The following is a 20,203-nucleotide window of genomic DNA, read 5'->3' on the forward strand; positions in this document are numbered from 1 at the left end:
ATCCAAAGACATAATGAATTTGAATTATTAATATGGCTTCATCATTCACAATGCTGCCCAGTAGCAAAGAAAAATTGGGTATCAAAAAAAGGAAAGAACGAAAGGTGTGTACATTCTATAGTGGCAGAAATTAACCTGTTCATTGTGCAATAAGCTAGCTAGTTACAGGCTAGAGTTACAGTCTGTGTACCATTCATTCATTTGAATTTTCTAATTCAGACCAGAAGAGCAGTTCATTATTTCATTTTTTTCCAATGTCAAACAAAACTTTGATCTCTGTTGCTAATATTAAATTCACTACATCAGTTGACTGCACTGAGATCCCTTTACTGTACTTCATGAGGTATTCTGGCCCTGAAGAAATTAGGCATATCATGTATCAAGTTGTATGCCACACAGAAAGACAGAAATTGTCATCCTTATTTATATGGGAATTGTTGAGCGTCCAGCTGGGTCATGGAGACCAGCGTCCAAGTTTAACCTGATGTCATCCAAGAGGTTCAGGCAGGTCATCAAATGTGACCTGCAGTGTCTCCAGGATCCACCTCTACATGAACACTGAGCATAACTGCTTCATTCAGTACCACAAATAGTGGCCTAATGTCTATTTGTACATGTGTAACAATGTTGTTATAATGTGTATGTTTACAAGTATCTGTATCAGCACTTATGTTCTAATGTTTAAAAAGTCATGGTTTAATGTTATACACTACATGCTACTTTTGTCTTCTATGTATTTTTCTTCTTGGACTTACTTTTACCACATAAGGGCAAGTGACCATATATGGTCACTTTGTTGACCTTGATTTTCTACATGAAAATGTTTTTACTGAAACAGTAAAAAAGTCTTCAAATGTTAATTTTATTGATTTCCCATCTTAATGTAAATGAATGAATGATACGGGACCGACCCTTCAGCAAGAGAGCCTGGGGCCCAATGTGATTTTTTTTTCCCATGAGGCCCAAAAAAGTATTGCCTTTAGTATTTGTTGCACGTAATTTATTGCAGTCTGGCAGGGATTAAGAAGACACACGTTATCACTGGTGAGAAGTACTTGTAATCAAGTCAAAGGAATATCATCAAGGTGCACACGCATAGTGTCTCAGACCTGTTGTTGTCCAGCTTACCTCTCTGAGTTTGAGCTTATACTTGCGCTCAGTGTCTCAGGTCAGCTGATCACCTACTCCTGGTGGTACCCAGGTCTATCTACCATCTACCATTGCACATCAGACAAGCCCCCTCACTGTCCATTTTTAAAACTTGTCTTAAGACCTATTTTTATTCCCTGACTTTCAACCCAGACACTGCTGTTGTTTAGTGTTTTAGTGTGTAGTGGTAGCTTTTATTGTTTTTAATTGTTTATTTTACCTTACGTTCTTATGTTAAGTTGAGCTTGAAACACCAGACAGCACCTACTTTTCCTGCCATCAATAAGAGTGGGTTGTAGTATATTTTATATGCATGTTGCTGCTGTGTGTTTGTTACTGCACATTACAATGACATTTACTGACCCTGGGAATATGTATCCAACCCACATCAGTCTGTAATTGGCATTACATGATATGGTTGCAGCTTGTGTTAGGAAAGCTTAAAAGAAATATATATATATTATTTAAGCCTTTTTTGTAACATTTAGTAACATTTAGCCTCAAACTGGTACACAGCAAAAATCAACTCCATGCTGATGAAAAAGATCCCCCACTATTTATATCATGTGATCAATTTTAAGAGATGCAGTGAACAGACTACAGGCTGAACATTTCGTTAAACCACAAATCCCCTTTCCATCTCCCATATCTTTTTCACCTGGTTTATGAGCCTGTCTCCGGCCAACTGCCTATTTTATTACCACACTGGTAGCGAGCAGCTGTACAGTGTCACCATAAATGAATCTGGGGGGGAAAAAAACAGTGGTCAGTCTGTCGGTGGTGTTTGATCAGTCAGGTTATTTTATATTTGCACTTTGTAAGTAACTGGGAGGGGCAGCACAGCAGCAGTGGTTAGAGCTGATGTCCCGAAACGATAAGGTCCAGGTTCGAGTCCAGCTCGGTAGTCCGCGTGGGTTTTCTCTGGGTTCTCCGAGGTCGGAAATAAGCCGCTGTGTTGGCAGGCATTTCATAGACTGAAATAACAGGATTAACCATATCACATCATACTGTGCTGGTATATAATAATAGGCACAGCAGCTCGGTGGTTAGCGCTGATTCTTCCCAGCGAGAAGGTCTGAGACCAGCTTAGGCCTTTCTGGTTTGTATGTTCTGAATGTTCTGCATGTTCTGTGTGTTCTGCGGTACTCCGGTTTCCTCCCAACTCCAAAGACTCGTTGGTGTCTAGACTGGTTGGTTGACTCTAAATTAACCCTGAGTGGGAGTGTGAATGGTTGTTTGCCTCTGTGTTAGCCCTGTGATAGACTAGAGACCTGTCCAGGGTGTACCCCGCCTCTCGCCTGATGCCAGCTGGGTTGGCTCCAGCAACCCCCACGACCCTAGTGAGGATAAGTGGTAGTAGAAAATGAGATGAGATAATAAGTATAAATGTTCAATACTGCTATGAGCAAGGATGTTCCCAGAGGGTCAGCTTTATGGTCAGTTTCAGTGCACTCTGCAAACTGTGTGTCTTTAAATTTACTAACCTCCATTATTGTTATTCATCTGCTTGATTCAGCTGTTGTCAGCTGAGTGAAGCTGATATAAATACAATGACCCTGAGATTTAACTTGAAAGACAGACTATTTCTTTGTCTAATGGGTGATGTAGGTGGAATTGTTACTTGATCAACAGATCCAACTTCCTGAACCCAGTCATATAAAGTTATTGCTTGCACTGTGTGATGTGACGGCCCCAGGGCCCCACCCGGGTTTGGTGGTGGTGTTGTTGTTGTGGTGTGTGTGTGTGTGTTTATGTTTCAGGGTGCTGATTGTACCGGATTGGAGGCAGCTGGCCACTGTCTCCAGCCCTATAAAACCCGCCTTCCTGAGGGGTTCGGTCTCTGTTCTTTCCCCTGGAGTCATGAGGAGCTGATCATCTTTGTTTGAATTCTCTTTGTTTAGTTTTCTAAGTTGAACTGGCAGTATGTTTTCTGCTAGCTTCTTTGGTTCAATTTAGTAAGACTGAGTGATATTGTTTACTTATGAATTCATTTTGTTAAAATAAACTACTTGTTTTCATTTAAATCCCAATGTGCTTCTTAAATTTGTGATGGTCTATGAGCCGGACCATAACAGTGAACATTAAACACTTTGTTTTCTTTAAAGGTGCAGTGTGTAGGATGTAGTCAAATCTATTGGTCAAATCTACTGAGGTTAAATCTAGCATTAATAATCATTCCACCATCTTGCACTGCCATGTCTCTAAAGTAGCCCAGAATGAACAAATGGGGTTTTCACATTTTTAAACTGAAGTGGCAGACACTCTGCTCTACTTGGAAAGGAGTGGAGCTGGGAGGTGCAGCTCTCACCACTATATCCTACACACTGCTCATTGTTAAACACGGCTAAACTTATTGTAAGCTCCATGTCTGTTTGACTAGCTGTTTGGCCCCTTTCAGACCTTGCATGTTGGCATCTGACATCTGAACACAAGAGGCCAGCTTAAAGTACAGGTGTGATCATCCCCAGAATGCGCTGTTGCATTTAAGAGATCTGTGATCACATTTGGAGGTAGTCTTTTCTTTCATTTGTCCCCATTTGTCTGCACTTTTTGGTAGTGTGTACACACAACGGTGAATATGTGTGATCATATCAGTTGGGAAACATAGATACCAAGTCTGAACAGGACCTAAAACGTGTGAGAATGGGTTGCACTGGTCATCTTTGAGTTACTTTCAACAGTACTGGTGATAGTAACTCAAGCATGACCAGTGCTCTTCTGCTATCTTAATGCTAGTGTTACACAACTGCTATAACAACAAATGTGTTCTCAATGAAATGGATTCACTCCACTGCTTTGTACCAATTGCCCACAAACCAGAATTGCACTGTAGAAGAAAATGGGCTTCACTGCAGTCAACTGTAAGAAGTATAGATACCACTGGGAAATCACAAATATGCCCAACACCTTTACCAAACTGTTTTCAGATGCATTATGGAAACTATGGGTCGTTTTGATAGACAAAAAATGTTTTGAATAAAATTGATGAGTTCTTTCTTTTTGTATTTTCCATCAATTCTAACAATGGATTGTGTTTTTTAATGGTGTGTTATTTCAAGATGTCAAATGTTTCAGTGATTCTAGTTAATGAGAACAAATTCAGCACCCCCATGGATCACTGCACCCTTACTAGATGCATTTTCACCAGAGCAAGTCATCACTCCACCTTCTTATCAATAGCTATCAATAGCTCTGTTGAGCTTGATGTATAGGGGAAATGTAGGCCTCGAGGAAACGAATACAGATGCGTTTTGAAAGTGCTATTTTACGTGTTGTACTCTAGATGGCACTGGAGACCAGCATTGCTACTGCTGCTGTTCAAAGAAATCAGGATGAGTCACTCAACAGATGCAGACCTTCACGGTGACTTTGGAAAATCATGATTATGTAAAAGCCGTGGACGCTGGTATACACTCATGCATTATTCACAGGCACAGCAGCCAATAATAGAGAAGACGCAGTAAATTAGTTTGAAGAACGCTCTCTATATCCCTTGTTACATGCACACTGAACAGTAAGGTTGTCCTTCACAGACAAAAGACGGCCCTCTGAGACCAAAACAGCTTAGACACACCAGACTAGACAAAGATACCGTGGCCTTCATACAAATATGGCACTGATGGGAAATGCTCCTAGCTTGTCATTACCAGTACGTAGGAGAGATGAAAAACAAGAGGAGAATGTACTCTGGCTGAGATCCCTGAGATTAGCTTGGCCAGTCATGGCACACTTGTTTGCAATGTGTATGAAGAATTTTTTATTGAAAACATGTTCATGTTATAACAAGAGCAGACAAGTCTAGAGACAAGATTAGATGACGAAGTGAAGATCAGTCAGGAGAGAAAGTTTTTATACTTTACTGCACATGTTCACTGAACACAATGAAATAATTGGACATAATCGTCATAGATTCATAGATACTATTAAGATAGAAGTTAAGGTGTCTTGTTTAAGCGCTGTTTTGTATCGGTAATAAAAGGTAACATTGATCAAACATCAGATGGAATTCTTCAAAGGAGTTCTTGAAGACCCTGTTTCTTAGAGACTCTGGCTGAAAGTGTCATTCATTAATGAAGGATAACGAGATCAAAACAGATTCTTCCCATCACTGGTAAGTATCTGCTCATGAACAGCACAGATGTTCAACTCCAGCTCCCCAGCAGTCCTTGGATGCACCCTGCATACCAGTTTATCGTGTTTCAGTTTGAGCAAGTACTTGACCTGATTCGATGAGAACTTTCCCAGACATCATGAGACACAAACTTTTCAGTCCTTCGTCCTTGGACTCCTGATACAAATATTTCAAGAGCTTGTCCGTACAAACACACACAAAAAATATGACAAATAATCCACTTTACAGGACGAAAACATCATTACCAGGAAATCTGAAAAGGACTGACTAAACAAACACAGAACTTACAAAACTCAAGCACCGTTTACACATCTGGGAAAGAACACAGAAGAGTTGGACATGAACAGTTTGAACAAATGGGAGAGAAAGCTTTCACATTACTCAAACACACCACGCACTTTCAGGAGGGGTTTCCTTCTTGTTTATAGAGAATAGAAACTGAACTCACTCCAACAGCTTAAGTTCTCTTTATGAAGTATTAAACATTTTAGTGGATGCAATTTAATAAAATGCCAGATGATCACATCTTATTAGTGAAGACAGTGGGAGGTGTAGATCTCATCTCTCTATACTTTCTTCATTCAGCATGTATCAAGAATAATTAGTTTACTTGCTGGTTCACGTCTGCTAAGACATCTCAAGATTTTGGGAACACTCAGTCAAGGTCTCAGGGCAAAACATCGAGCATTTCCTCGAACCAAATACCTACTTCCACAAAATAACTGTTAACATGACTAAGGTCATGAGTCACTGCCTGACTGCTGCTTACTGTGCAAGTTTTTTTCCCCCAGATTTAGAAATATTTTTGTTTGCCCGGCTCTTATTCCCAAAACGAATTTCAACATTCATTTCGACATATAACGTATGGGTAAAACTTTCTGTTTTTTCTTGTCCACTTGTTTTTTTCAGCGCATGCTACACAACGTGCATGGGTTTGGCATCAAGATGATCACTTCTCCAGGATTTATCGGGGCTAACTGACCGAATAAATCATGATGGAATACTGTAGTTGGATTTCCATGTTCCCACTGGCCATCCCCATCACATAACAGATTTATTTCTGTCCCCAACTCATTAGATCTGAAAAGCATCAAACCGGCTTACTCTGGTTCTCAATAAATCCATGAGTCGGAGCACGTGTGTCGGAGTATGTGTATGATTTGACCACACTTTCTAGTTCCCTCATATACTGGATGAATAATTAATATCGATGACATGTGATTGTTTTTCTTATCTTACAGTTTTTTTCTTCTAGTTTTAAATTAAAATCAGTCCATCAGAATTGAAATTTTATGACTAAATTTGTTTAAGATGGAATTTTGAAAAAGGGATGGAACCGGATTGGCATGCAGCGGTGTTCAGAAGTCCTTCTCCTTTTCCTCCTCCCAGCTTCCCTACCTCCTCCCTCCTTCGCTCACGTGGATGCGGCGGGAGCAGCATGAGGGGGAAAGAGAACGAGGCTCATCTGTTCTGGGCAGCAGTTTTCCGTTCCTCCTCCTTCCCCACCTATAGTCTGTACACCTCGTGCACCTCGTTTATTTCCTCCTGTCAGTCTTTTCCCCTTTGAGGTTCTCTTTTCTTTGTTCTTTTTTTTCCGCCATATTTTGTTCAGTTTTACACCTTTTGCTCGGGGTCGCCTTCACTTTCTCTTCATGATTTTCCTTCATCTTAGTGTTTTTTTTCTTCTTGCTTTTGCCTTCAAGGTGAAAGACTTACACACCTTTGTTTTGTGTGTGTGTGTGTGTGTGTGTGTGTGTGTGTGTGTGTGTGTGTGTGTGTGTGTCTAAACGCCTTCACAAAAATCCCAATGCCAGAGCCTGTTTTCATCTCTGAGATATATTATTTCTCATATTCCAGTAATAGATCCAGCTGCACAGTATCAGTATGGATCTGAACAAAATTAAAGGGCCCCTTTTTATATTAACATTGCAGCAGCTCTGAAACCGATCATTTTCGAAAGCGCAGGCTGCAATAAGGCTGGACGTTGTGGTTTTGAAAGTTTGGCACTGACTCCGTAATGAAGACGTTTTACGCCAGCTGGAAGCTGGGGACACGAATCTATGTTAGATTTTATTTTTTCCTCTTTATTCTGTGTGGAGACTCAAACAAGATGGGACACAGAAAACTGGTAAACAGCTGGTTAACGTTGAGGGTGCCTCCACATCATGGGGGTTTCCCTATGCTCCCAACTCCACATTTATCTCATGAAAATCGCCTCTTCTTAAAAGATTTAGAGTAGCCTCTACTGCTTCAGATTTGTCGTTGACAAGTCACGGTGCAAATGAACATGCTAGCAGTAATCCTGGCTCTCCTTTAGTCCAGAGAGGATCACTGTTGTTATTCAATCCCTTCCTTAAACCTCTCTAACTCAATATCAAGTCCTTCATACAGCTCAAAATAGCTAGGGGCTTTCCTCTGGGAACTACAGCGTAGCTTTGATGTATTCATATCTCTCTCTATCTCTCCCTCTCTGTCCATTAATCAGTGCTGATGAAGGATGAAGATGTGTCTTTTTCCCATTGACAGTTTAGCTTTAAGGAAATTTTCAAACATTTGTATTCATTATATATCAAAGGACCAGCGGCCTAATTTCCACATCCAGTTTCAGGGGTTGATTAGGGATGTAATCAATTTAGCCTCATTTGGATTTCTTGATTTTCTTGTTTTACAGTGTTTTTTGAGCACGATGCCATAGCTGATTGAAAGAGGCTGACTCTATGAGGCTGGTGTGCGTGTGGTTACTGTGTCTGTGTGTGCGTGATTAACTTGCATGGGGCATGAATTGTTGCTAAATCGGCAGAATCAGACAGAGGCCCTGACAGGAGAAAACAACCACGGCAGCAGAAAATGAGAGAGAAAAATATGAGGCAACTATTCCAGATGGCGGGCAGAGAGAGGCAGAGTGTGCAGAAAGAAGGGGAGAGAGAGGAGACCTGGACAAACAAAGTAACAGAGCATTATCTCTCCAAACACTGGCCAGATACTCCTAAAACTGCTGACAGTTTGCTGGTAGATTAGAGGTGAATGGTCAAAGATACAGAAACAGAAAATGAAAAAAGGAGCATAGATGCAGAGACAGACCGCAACAACAACACTATACATCGATTCATCAGATTAGTTTTCAGTTCAGTCTTTATACTCAACAAAACACCTGTAAGGCAGATTTTAGGCTGTAACATCTCCGTAAAGGTCAGATTCTGATCAGGTTTGGTACCAAAAAACTAGAGCAAAGTTTGAGCTGGGGTCAGTCAGTCAGCCAGTGTCTCGGTTTCTCCCACTGTCATGTGTTTAGGTTACATCCTGTTCCTCTCTGTTCTAACGTCATCATTCTCCACTTCTCCACTTCTCTCACACGCATACATGTTCAAATTTGTAATGTGAAGGGTGAGAGGATGACGGAGAATGATGAGAACACTCTGTTCACCAAGACACAAGAGTGTGATGATCTAGTTCGTCTTAAGGTGTGATCTCACAGGAAAAACTGCACGACCTTCTCGGCTGAATTGTGCAAACACACTCTGAGCCAGAAAACGAAACTGCTCAGTTTTTTATATATACATTATTTCTGCCAGGGTGCATCAAAACTAACCTGGGAACATACTTAATTGATCACTGGATCAATATCACAGGAGGTTTTGTACAGATTTGAACTCAACGATCTGCCAAAGGTCCCGGCTCTGAAAAGCATTTCATTGGACTCACTAATATGCCGGGGATTCCACAAGCAGTGGGGCCCTAAATAATCAGACTGAGAAAAGAACAGCAGACAGAGAGGGAGAGAGAATAGACAGAGGTCAGCATGGCCGCCAGCTGTTTGAAATGAATAGACTATTATACAGAACAGAGGGCGGCAGATGGCTAGTCAGCAGACTAACGTAGACACACAGAAAGAGGACACTCACATGACCAAAAAGAAAGAAAAGTCAGAGTGTTTACTCATTTCTAAATACTTCTTGGGTTCTGGTGCTGCCCTTGTCATATTCAGGCCATAAGAGGTGAACGTGAACTTGGATGGACCACTTTTCATTGCTTTGCCACAAGATGTACAGATATTTTTCGTTGACATGTTCTGCAAGATTTACATTCATCACCAACATATAAATTTGTGCCAGTTAGTCTGCAATTTATAAATGAAAGTACCTCGACCATAACGGACATTTGTGGCATGCAGAGGGTGCTTGTACGCTTTCCTACATCAGGAAGGAATATTTTTGCAGTGTATGTTGAGGAATGGGCAGTGGGTCACATCCTTCCTGCGATTGTCTCTATGTCAGTGGGAGACACACCTGACTCTGTGAAACAGGAACTCAGTGATAGAAGTCCTACTGTTTTCTACATTTATGCATATTTATAAATTTCTATTTTTCATTTTTATTTTGATGTAGCAGAGAGGAGGAATGCAGCGACTTAATCACTGCAATATGCTGTTGGTTGAGTTCATACATTATATTTATTTGAAGCCGTTTTATGTTTGAGCAGTTACAGTTTTATCCACAGCTGAATCTACATTACTTACGTTTGCGAAGAGTAGAAAAAAAACTGAAGACAGTAAAAAGAACTGTGAAAATAGGGGTCTGAGTCAACACGGTGCCAAACTTAAGTGCACAGAGATACAAACCTTTCTCACACGCTGTGCTCAGGTCAGTGATAAAAACCAGCGGTCACCCACTGCACAGCGCAGCAGGAGAACATTATGCAACACATGGCATTCAACAAACACACTTTCACCTCCAAACAACTTGACTATTTTTAGTAATGTATTTCACTAGAACAAAGTGTGCAGTTCCACATGGTGAGGGCATTCTTTCTAAAAGTATAAAAATGTATTTATCATGAGACGAGGCTCAGGCCTGCTCCCAAGCTTTCTTTATAAACGTTAAAATAGAGAATTGTCTGAGAAGTCCTTCAGAAAACATGAACAAATGCTGAAATGACTTCACCTTGACAGATCCATTTAAAGATCCATCACTGGTTAGAGTGGTTGAAAATAGACCTAAGTGTGCATCTGTAACTATCTATAATGTATCTATCTATCTATTTGCACTTCTATACCACTGATATTTTAAGAGGTGCTTCACTGACATCATTTCAGCAGAAAAGCGTAGGTGTAATTAAATGAATGGAGGAGCGTCTGGTTTGTGCACGATGATTCACTGACAAATCATGGCACAAATGCCAACTATTAATGTTCACGATAATGATAGTCATTTTGGTTATATACCACCTTACAAAATAACGTCACAAAGAGCTTTACGATACAAACAAGTCAGACAAGAATTTATAACAAGTCAAGACAAACGATTAAAATTTCAAGAAGAAACTCGAAAGAGGACAATTTACCTGCCTGATATCCTCAGGATGCTTGTAATTGCCCTGCTACAGGATCTCAGGCACACCAATCAGGCTCATAGGAGCTTCGTAAACTGCAGATGCAGACGGGAGCCTTATTATTCAAGGCTTACTTAGTATGTGTTAAAAACCTTGCAGCATGATTTAGTGTTAATTGCTGATTGTGTGTTTTGCGTAGTGCATTGGAGTCTGGAGAGGGTTTAAAAACACATATGACCTTTTCTACAGCTGCAGAGAAGAGAAAAGGCCTAGCTGTAGCTATCTGGCTCAGTTAGGCAGACCAAGCCCTCACCATGTTCACCACCACAGCATCAAAAGACAAAAATAACATCCAGGTTTCTGGTCTCACTGAGAACATCACATGCTTTGAAGTCAGAATATCTGTCTTTTCAAAGAAGATTATATAGATGTTTTAACTAATGTAATGATGATGGACTTGATCATTGAGTTAATACCTCGCTGATTTGACCCTGTGGTTTCAAAAAACAATGGAGCATATGATTTCTCTGAGACTTTGCCCTATGACACAGTTTGAAAGACGATGACACAGCATGTGGTCATCACCTCAGAGACTCTAATAGAGAACATCGTGCGAACACGTACTCAGCTGGCTGGTTGCTAATGTAGGCAAACAAAGTAACGTTTGTGTGTGTTAAAAAGATCCTTAAACGGTGTCAAAACAAAGTGCTTTCTACAACATGTGTGTTCCCAGGTCAAGATATCCTCAGCAGTTGACTGTTTGCACAGATCTGGTTGGCTGGTTGGCCACAGTCACATGTGGTCCTTTGTGTGTTTGAGAGTCACATCAAGATGGTTTGATTAAATATTCCCCTTACGCATTTAATCAACTGCAAAGTTCAGGTTACGCCTAAAAATTCTGTGTTTTCTCTGAAGAACTGACCAGATGTGGTTGATTTACATGCACGTGTACAGGTCAGGCTAATGTTGTCGGCTACAGTTAGTATCTTCAGCGTTACCCACTGAATGAACTGCATCCAAGAAGGAACTGCCTACCAGATGTGTGCAGTGGTGCTCAGCCAGGGATTGTGTTTCAAGCATTAAGGCCAACAAACGTTTTACAGTGCACCGGAGACACCAAACCTCTGCACGTGTCATTTAATCAGGTCTCTCAGATTAAAGAGGCTTCAAACTGAGACAATAAGGAGGCTACAGAATCTTGGAAAGTTCGCTTCTTCCTAACAGTCCTCGTCTCCAGCTACACATGACGCAATAGTGTCCGACAACAAATGATTATAGGCAGACACTGGAAAAGTTTACATGAACAATATTTCTCCAATCTGACTGAAATCATTCTGATCACATCTTCCAACTTAACTGTTTACACTAAGATAAGAGATCTGCATTTACATTCCCCAAAATATTCATCTGTATCTGATCAGAATTTGTTTTTAGATGCACAAACATTCTGCTCGCTGTGGAGTGCGGAATCTGCTGGAAAAACAGAGGAAGGAGAAGGTGACCCCGGTCAGATCGTGTGTTTATGTGGTTATTAGTTGCTGATATTTTAACATTCATAAGCCCAGCAAGGATTAAAAACAACCAATCCAATCAATCGGTCTGAAAGCTCCTTCTGATCAGGTTAGTCTGTTCTCGTGGTTACATGAGACACTTTTATCTTGAAAGGACCACTAGTTCAATAATCAGCAGATTACTAGTGTCCATGTACATGTAACAAGAGATGTGTAAAATCAGTTCCCTTTTAGGCTTCATGACAAAAGAGCAAACTTTACAGGGGGCAGGTAAAAGCACTAGAAAGAGAAAGCAAGTGTTAAAGTTGTTGTCGTCACCTCATTGTCTCTAGTGTCAAGAGTGAGAGTTTCACACCAAAATGACCATGGATTTGATTAAAAAGAAACAAAGCCTGAGCCTAACGCGATCAGCCATCAGGAGCTTCAAAAGGAATCAGATATGCTGCAAAGCGAGTAAACAAAATGGCGACGTGGGTGAAGAATTTCTGAGTTCCTACAGGCCTGTTTGTGTTGTCACACACCAACAAAAAGCGTCAAAGATGTAAAAGAACACAGTGGCCACATATCAGCATACAGATTAGTTAGGGTCATGAGAATATTTCAGTTCCCAGAAATATATATAAATATATATATATGGAAGCTGGTGTTGCACAACAATGGCCTCATTCAACAACTGTGACTATGTAGGTCGTTTCTGGAGGAGCCACAGTGCTTCATTACAGCAATGCGGAAAATCATTATTCATGCTCACACAAGGCCAATTAAACTCTGTGTACAGAACAACATGTGTGTGTCTGTGGTGTAAATAGGGCAAGCAATATATCACTTAGACATACACCATGCTCTATATACATGTACACACACATATATATATGGATACATATGAAAGGAATACCACACACAGATAATACTTGAGTTATTACTTCATGCTACTTCTGCAGTCAACATATGGGGTCATGCATGCTAAGTAGTTCCTTTGTTGAGGTAAAGAAAAAAAAGTCACTGGTCACTTAGTATGTATTGCCATGTCAGAGCGGATGAAATCTGATTATGTCTTATCTAAAGAAGCACAGACTGACCTTATAAAATCAGATCTAATAATAAGCTTTTGTACAAAGATGAAAATATTTCTCAGAAGTCCATTCCTTCCTGATCTGACCTGATTCATAACATGAACATTTAATGTAAATTTATCCTTAGAGCTTTATGTTTAGTTATATTGTTACCCATGTCCAAAACTGGTTAATTGAATTACAGATACGGATTAAAGACAGTTAATGCATTTGTCTTTGCATGGTAGCTGTAAGAGGATCAGATATATATAGAGAGAGAGCCTATAGCTCATTTATAGACACAGCTCTTTCCTTTAGCTTAAAGGAAACATTAGGCTAGACCAAACAAAGAGACATACAACATCACTTCCTTATTAAACCAATGGTATTCGTCTCCTTCGCTGGTTTATTTCTGCCCGGTAACCACTTCCAGTAGCTCCTTGCCACTCATTGTTCTCCTCAGCCGTCCTCAGGCTGCCAGTGACATCATTCCCCTTTCACCCAGTTCTCTGATGGCTGCAGTGAGAGGTAACCAGCGGTCAAAGCACGGTGCGTTCAATGCCTCTTCCACAACCCGAACAAGGAAGTCGCTTTGGCGGATTCGTGAGAAATTTTCCCTTTAAGTCGAAATCGGTTATGAAACGAATACAAGACACATTTATAACTCCATAATATCCAGATATTAGTTTATTGAATAAAGATGATATCATTTTTGAAGAAGTTTGTGATTGAAAGAATCAATGTTGATTAGCCTTACCCAAGATTTCCAAGTTCAAACCGTATAAATGAGCAAAATGGGGTAATGGAACTTAGACTGAGAGAAACTTTAATGATCCACGAGGGAAATTACTTGGTCACAGTAGGTGAGTTGCACATAAAAAGAAAAGAGCTACTGCAATGCAATGAAATGCATCACCTGCCACTTAGTGTGTATGTTGTTAAACTCTGCAAATATGCAATACTCTTTAGGCCTTTACTCAGCATGAAAGTGAGTTAAACATCAGGCAAATAATCTCAGTTATATGGCACAATTAATTGAGAATAAGAATTAGTAACAACTGATAGTTGTAAACAAAAGGTTTGGGCCTAGGCTACCCACATGTCACATGCTAAGAAGACTATAGTCATAAAGTGTTAACTAATGAGTTCATACTACTACTACTACTACTACTACTAATAATAATAATAATAATAATAATAACAATAATAATAATAATAAAGACTGTTATGAACATTCGTGTAAAAACAGAAAAGACTTGTCAAACTCATTTTCGTTCAGGGGCTACATACAGCCCAGTTTGATCTCAAGTGGACCGGACCAGTATGACAATAGTGTATTAACCTACAAATAATGACAAATCCAAATGTTTCCATTTGTTTTAATGCAAAGAAGTTTGTTATAAAAAATGAAAAAGAAGTGCAATTTCTGTATAGTTTTAGGTCTCAGTGCTGTACTATGTCCACAACTCCTACTAGATCTGCGTGAAACCTAGGAATGTCACTTAGGCCCATGAAAAGTTTGCTCTTTTCAAAATCATCCCTCCGTCGGGCCGCTTCAGGCCCATGGGCCGTATGTTTGTTACCTGTGGATTCGCGCAGGCCAAATTTTCCCACAGCACCTGAATGCCTCACAAGTGTCGACGTAGCAAGTCGGAGGAGAGTCGTGTTTACTGAACACAGAAGCTCTGCATCCGGAGTCGTCTCTGTGACACTGCCATGATATTTTCAGAAACAGTTTTGTGTCGTTTATTCAGTCCAGTCGATGCTTTCTGCTGCATTTATTCGATTATGTAGAAAAATAAATAAACATTTGTATATACGCAAAATAAAGTAACCCAGTTTCCACCTCCATCTCTCAGACCGTCTAGCGCTGACACGATTTTAAATGGATGCACTATGAAGACAACTGGTCTGATTTTCAGCGTATCAAACAGATGTGGCACATTTATTTCGTGCAGAGTTAAAAATAGCACCCCCACTCTGTTCCGGGGTTACTATCGGACAAACTCCCCTCCTCCTTTTCAGTTTCGGCGCCAGGGTTACCAGCGGACAAAATCTATCTATCCTCTTCTTCCTTACACCTTGGTTTATTCCCTTTCTTAACCGTGTGCATATTTTGCCTCCACTTTTACAGGCGCACGCCGTTTAGGCGCACGCCGTTAGGTTTGAAAGCAGAAATCCGAGACATGTTGCTACCCCATCAATCCCGCTGTTCATGCTTTGGCTCGGTTTTCTCCGGGGTTACTATCGGTCAAAATGAAAATGAGGAAGCCGATACACTGTTGCTACCTCTTAAACACTGACGAGCAGAAGTAATGCACGCACTCGAACCAGGACACTTTTCTTTATTTTTCAAGAAGAGAGGATGGTATAGACATGTTTTCTTTAGAGCGAGAGGAGAGAATCAACAAGCTGGTTTTACTCTGAACCCAAATTCCAAATACCAGGGTATAGTCTGTGTTGCCAAAAAGCTTGTTTCTTGAAAGAGACTTCAGGGTCTTCCCCTTGTCCCATATGACTCCATCATGCTTATGCTCCTGTTGTTGACCCTCCTTATTGGACACAGACCAGCTAAACTAAAACTGAAAAGCCTTTGTCAGCAGTGTTTCACACTTGTTTCATAATGATCATGAAGTAAAACTTGGGCTGGACTTGTGGTTAAAGGACTGCCTGTAACCCACTTTTGTCAAGTGCGTTCTTGTAGTTGAGATGAACACTTTGCACATGTGCATGCTGTTTTATTACATTTTATTTCGCCAGTGGTGGTGTTGCTGAGAAGCCCTGTCTCTTGCAGCAGGTCCTTCACCTTATCGTTCCAGGTCAGACGCTGACATGTGACCCCAGCCGGTGATCGAGTTAGATTTTACACAGACAAGCTTTTTAAAAATAAATAAATAAAAATAGCAGTGATTTTTCAGCACTCTTTGATCATGAACAAGGTTCACTTATAGCCCTCATGACTGACGGTTAAATGACTAACTCTAGCCCATGTCTTGCTCAAACTTTGGATGATTCCAACTATTTTGGTGGTAAATAAAGGCAGCACACTTAAAAACTATTAACCAGGGTTTATGCTCTTTCTTGGAACTTGAAAGACTTGTACCCTAATAAGGCCACTTGGCTACTTTGGAAAAAAAAAAAAAAAAAAAGGCTGTTTTTGTGTATCATTTTTGGCGAGTGACCTCATGCATTTGTGTCCAATAAATGTCGGCAGATGTTGAAGACAATGCAACAATGATAGCACCGTATGCCAACGCTGGAAAAGAAGCAAAACTGATTGAAACACTGCAAAGTAAGAAAACTGACTTTAGGACCTATCATGTAGTGTAAGTGTGAAATGCAATGAAGCAAGTTCTTTTTTTTTATTATTTGTATTATCAGAAGTGTTCAGGTCCCAGCCCTGCTCTCCAGTTCATTTTCTCCTGAAAAGAAAAGCGAATAGTTCACCTCAAAAGGATCTCAGTCCCTGGGGAAAGTTCCTGTGGTGAAACTTCAGTTTAGTCTTTCAGTCAGTGACATTACATGGTTTGGGCTTTCGCCCAGTGTACACTTTGAGCAAGTTTGAACTTTCCTATATTTGTTTTTCCATCTCTTGCCAATGTACGGGCTAGAGATAACACTCTTTGATGCATTGCTATTGATAAGGGTCTTGTCTGTAATAGAACAACGCTGTAATTTATCAGTGGTCTCTTTCACTGACTTAAGCCATACCAATCAAATATTAAAGTGCTATAGTTCTTCTGATCACAACATCTCATTGCTCAAATCTTCAAAACTGGCCATATCATTCAACTGTTATTACTCGCAGTATTAATATGCTTATTAGTAGTTGTATAGAATTAGAGTATTATATTACCATTTCCTAAAATATTGTGTTGATACAGTATCAGAAAAGCCCAAAAACTCACCAAAATTGATGCAACACTGTAAATGCAATTACTCTAGTTTTGCAGTAGCCCTTTGAAATGCAGTCCTAATTGGACACATGTGTTGAAGGGAAGGGGGCGTGTGTTCCACTAATGAAACAACTCATTCTGGAGCGGTGCACACGTTCCACAAAAAAAAAAAAAAAAGCAATTATTTAGATGTTTCATGCTGTCAGCCACAATTCCAAAAGAACCCAGAGGCGTTTTATCACCCTAAGAGGTTATAGTCTAGTGATCCCATCAGCCCTGAATGTGTAAGCTAACTCACGCTGTGCCAGCCATAACAAAGCATTGTTCTCCAGCCAGTGGGAATAATGACACCGGACATCTCAGGACACATAACCACAGTGCATGAGTTGTAAACTGCAGTGCCCCTCACAAGAACGAGTAAGAGTTTCACCTTTGTGCATGCTACGAAGTATCTGTTGTGCAGTTTCAGCTAAATTTCCTTTAATCTCGTGTCTTTATCAACAGGGTGCTTCTAATTTTCCTTAAATGCCTCTTCACCTCTATTAGTCTGAAGTTTGAAGAAAGTGGTCATCATGATTTTTCATTATCACAGCACAGCTGGGTCAGAATTCAGTCACGTAATGTATTTGCACAGGTAATGTGGTGTAAACTCAAATGATAATAAGGGCACACAGGTATAACTGGAAGCATAAGGGCTGTAACGATTGTTCTACATGATGAAAGTCGATGTGAAGTCTCTTAAATGAACAAATCTGCCAAGTACCTGCATGTTATTACACAGAATATATTTTTGTAATAATCCATTATTTCTATTGGTATTTTTTAACATTCATTGTGAAGTGAAAACAAGACTGGTACATAGTTGCCCTATGTCCTATGTTACGTCCCATGCCATAGAAACATATTTAATTAAAAATAAAATAAAACTGAAAGGTAACAGACAGTCACAGGCACTGGCCCATGACTCCCTGTCAGATTCACTAAAGCCGCTTCCGTTTAGGACTGAACAGTTTAGATTAGAGATTATTTTCAAGTGAATGCATGTGAAATGACATAAATTATACCTTTTAATTCTATCGCTTTAGTCCTTGTGGAATACATTAACTGTATTAATGTGGTTTTAAATCAATCAGCTAACTAGTTGATTTAACTACTAAGGAAGTCTATCATAATTATAGACATCTCCAGCTTTCGTACTGGCCTTAATTAAATAATGCATAAATATTACAAACTTTCAGAAAAGGCGACACTATGCATGTTTGCTCTGTACTGTATAATAAAATCCTCTTTTATTTCACTTTGTAATATCTGAAGCACGGGTCTCAGTACTTTGAAAGCATCTTAAATTAACCTCAGTCAGATTTTTCAGAAGAAAAGAAACTATTGCAGATTTTATTCACCTTGGGTGATTAGTGTGGAGGAGGTTGATGAATTGAATGACTAATCCATCTGACTGAGGATCCTGTTTTAATTGAAGCCCATGCTGGGAGATCTCAGTTACCCCCTCCACACATTGCGGGGAGGCATTTATAAATGACCCATGTTAATCCTTTGTTCACTTTGTTTTATGTCAGGAACAGTCAGAACCTTATGTACTTAAAGTTTAAACTTTTCCTCAAGTTTGCTCAGTTTTATGAAACACACTTTAATGGTACTAAAGGAACTTAATGGGTTTGACTGGAAACTGGAAAAAAGTACCAATTAATAGATACCACCATGAAACTTTAAAATGGCTGACATTAAGGCAAATATTTTTTATGTTTACCTCTGCAAATGAGGTATTATCTATAACCACACATACTGTATTCATAAATGCCAAGTTCAATTTAAAGTGCAAAGAAATCACAGACACCAGTGTTGATCTCAACCAGTGCATGGATTTGATGATGGTTTTTCTTTTGTTTTTCTTTAAGTGTCTCCTCCTCCAACTTAAACTTGTAAGTACATCAATGATTATGACAGATTCTCCAGTTCATTCAGTCAAGGCATGTTGCAACATATCAAATAACATGGTAGTTGAATACCTGTGTACAATATATAATTTTCTTCTGACTTCGTTGATGAAAGTCATTGTAGGATTCAACCAAGACTTTTTTTCAGGACAGAAAAAATCAGCAACAACTTTTTATTTTTTAACTGTGTGCCAGCTTTCATTACTCAAGAACGATGCCACTTACAGTGATTCTGACTTTCGTGATGGAAACTTCAGAGTCTTGGCTTTCAAAAGAGACCAGGACCAAGCTCCAAAATGTTCATGAACAGAATACAGTTTACTTCTGGTGCGTCCTAAATAGGCACTTATTTTGCAAAAAGGCTGGAATGATGAGAGGTAAAGAAATAAACGCAACGTAACTTCACTGATCAGATAAAAGTCGGGAGTAGAAACACTGGATTAATTTTGATATGAGTTCAGTTCAAAGCCATTTTAGAGAGTGGATCCATGTTTTCTATTGTATACTGTAGATTTCAGTGAAATTCAAGTGGAAAAATAAATGAACAATTCAGCTGTCCACCATCCCCTGTGTTCTACACTAATTGCACCCTTAAGCATAGAGGAAGACTCTACCAGATTATCACTGCCAGATGGTTGCTGTGTTCTTTGTACAGAAGTGAGTCTGGGCTGTTCTTCTGGCACCAGGCCTGTGGCTTTTCTCAGACATAAACAAATAGGATTAGTGTCAGGATGACATGCTGGTCTTTATTCCTGGGATTCATCAACAGTGCAATCAAGAAGTCTGTGATAGTCCAAGAAATCAACAGCAGTGGGTTTTAATTTGTTTGAAGGTATTTGTTTATGCATGAATTTTCATGACTTGCGGTTATTAAGAAGGGTAAGAGGACAATTTGGAAAAACAGTTTTCTCTACACTTGACACTCCAATGCTCTGTTAGAATTAAGCCACGTTTGATCATTTGCAGGCATTGTTGAAGTTCAACTCAAGAAACCCTGTTTTGCAGTTGTCTAGTTCAATCTCTCTTTTTTTTTTTTTAATTATTATTATTATTGGTAATATTATTCATATTTTGACCTATAATTTTGCTGACAAGGTCTTCAACCAGATAGACAACCTTTCAGCTCTGTTTATAGTGGCGTGGCTGACGGGGAGCACCTCAGTCAGACACACACAAAGTGGCC

This window comes from Mugil cephalus, chromosome 2 (genome assembly GCF_022458985.1).
Source record: "Mugil cephalus isolate CIBA_MC_2020 chromosome 2, CIBA_Mcephalus_1.1, whole genome shotgun sequence".
Classification (NCBI taxonomy): Eukaryota; Metazoa; Chordata; class Actinopteri; order Mugiliformes; family Mugilidae; genus Mugil; species Mugil cephalus.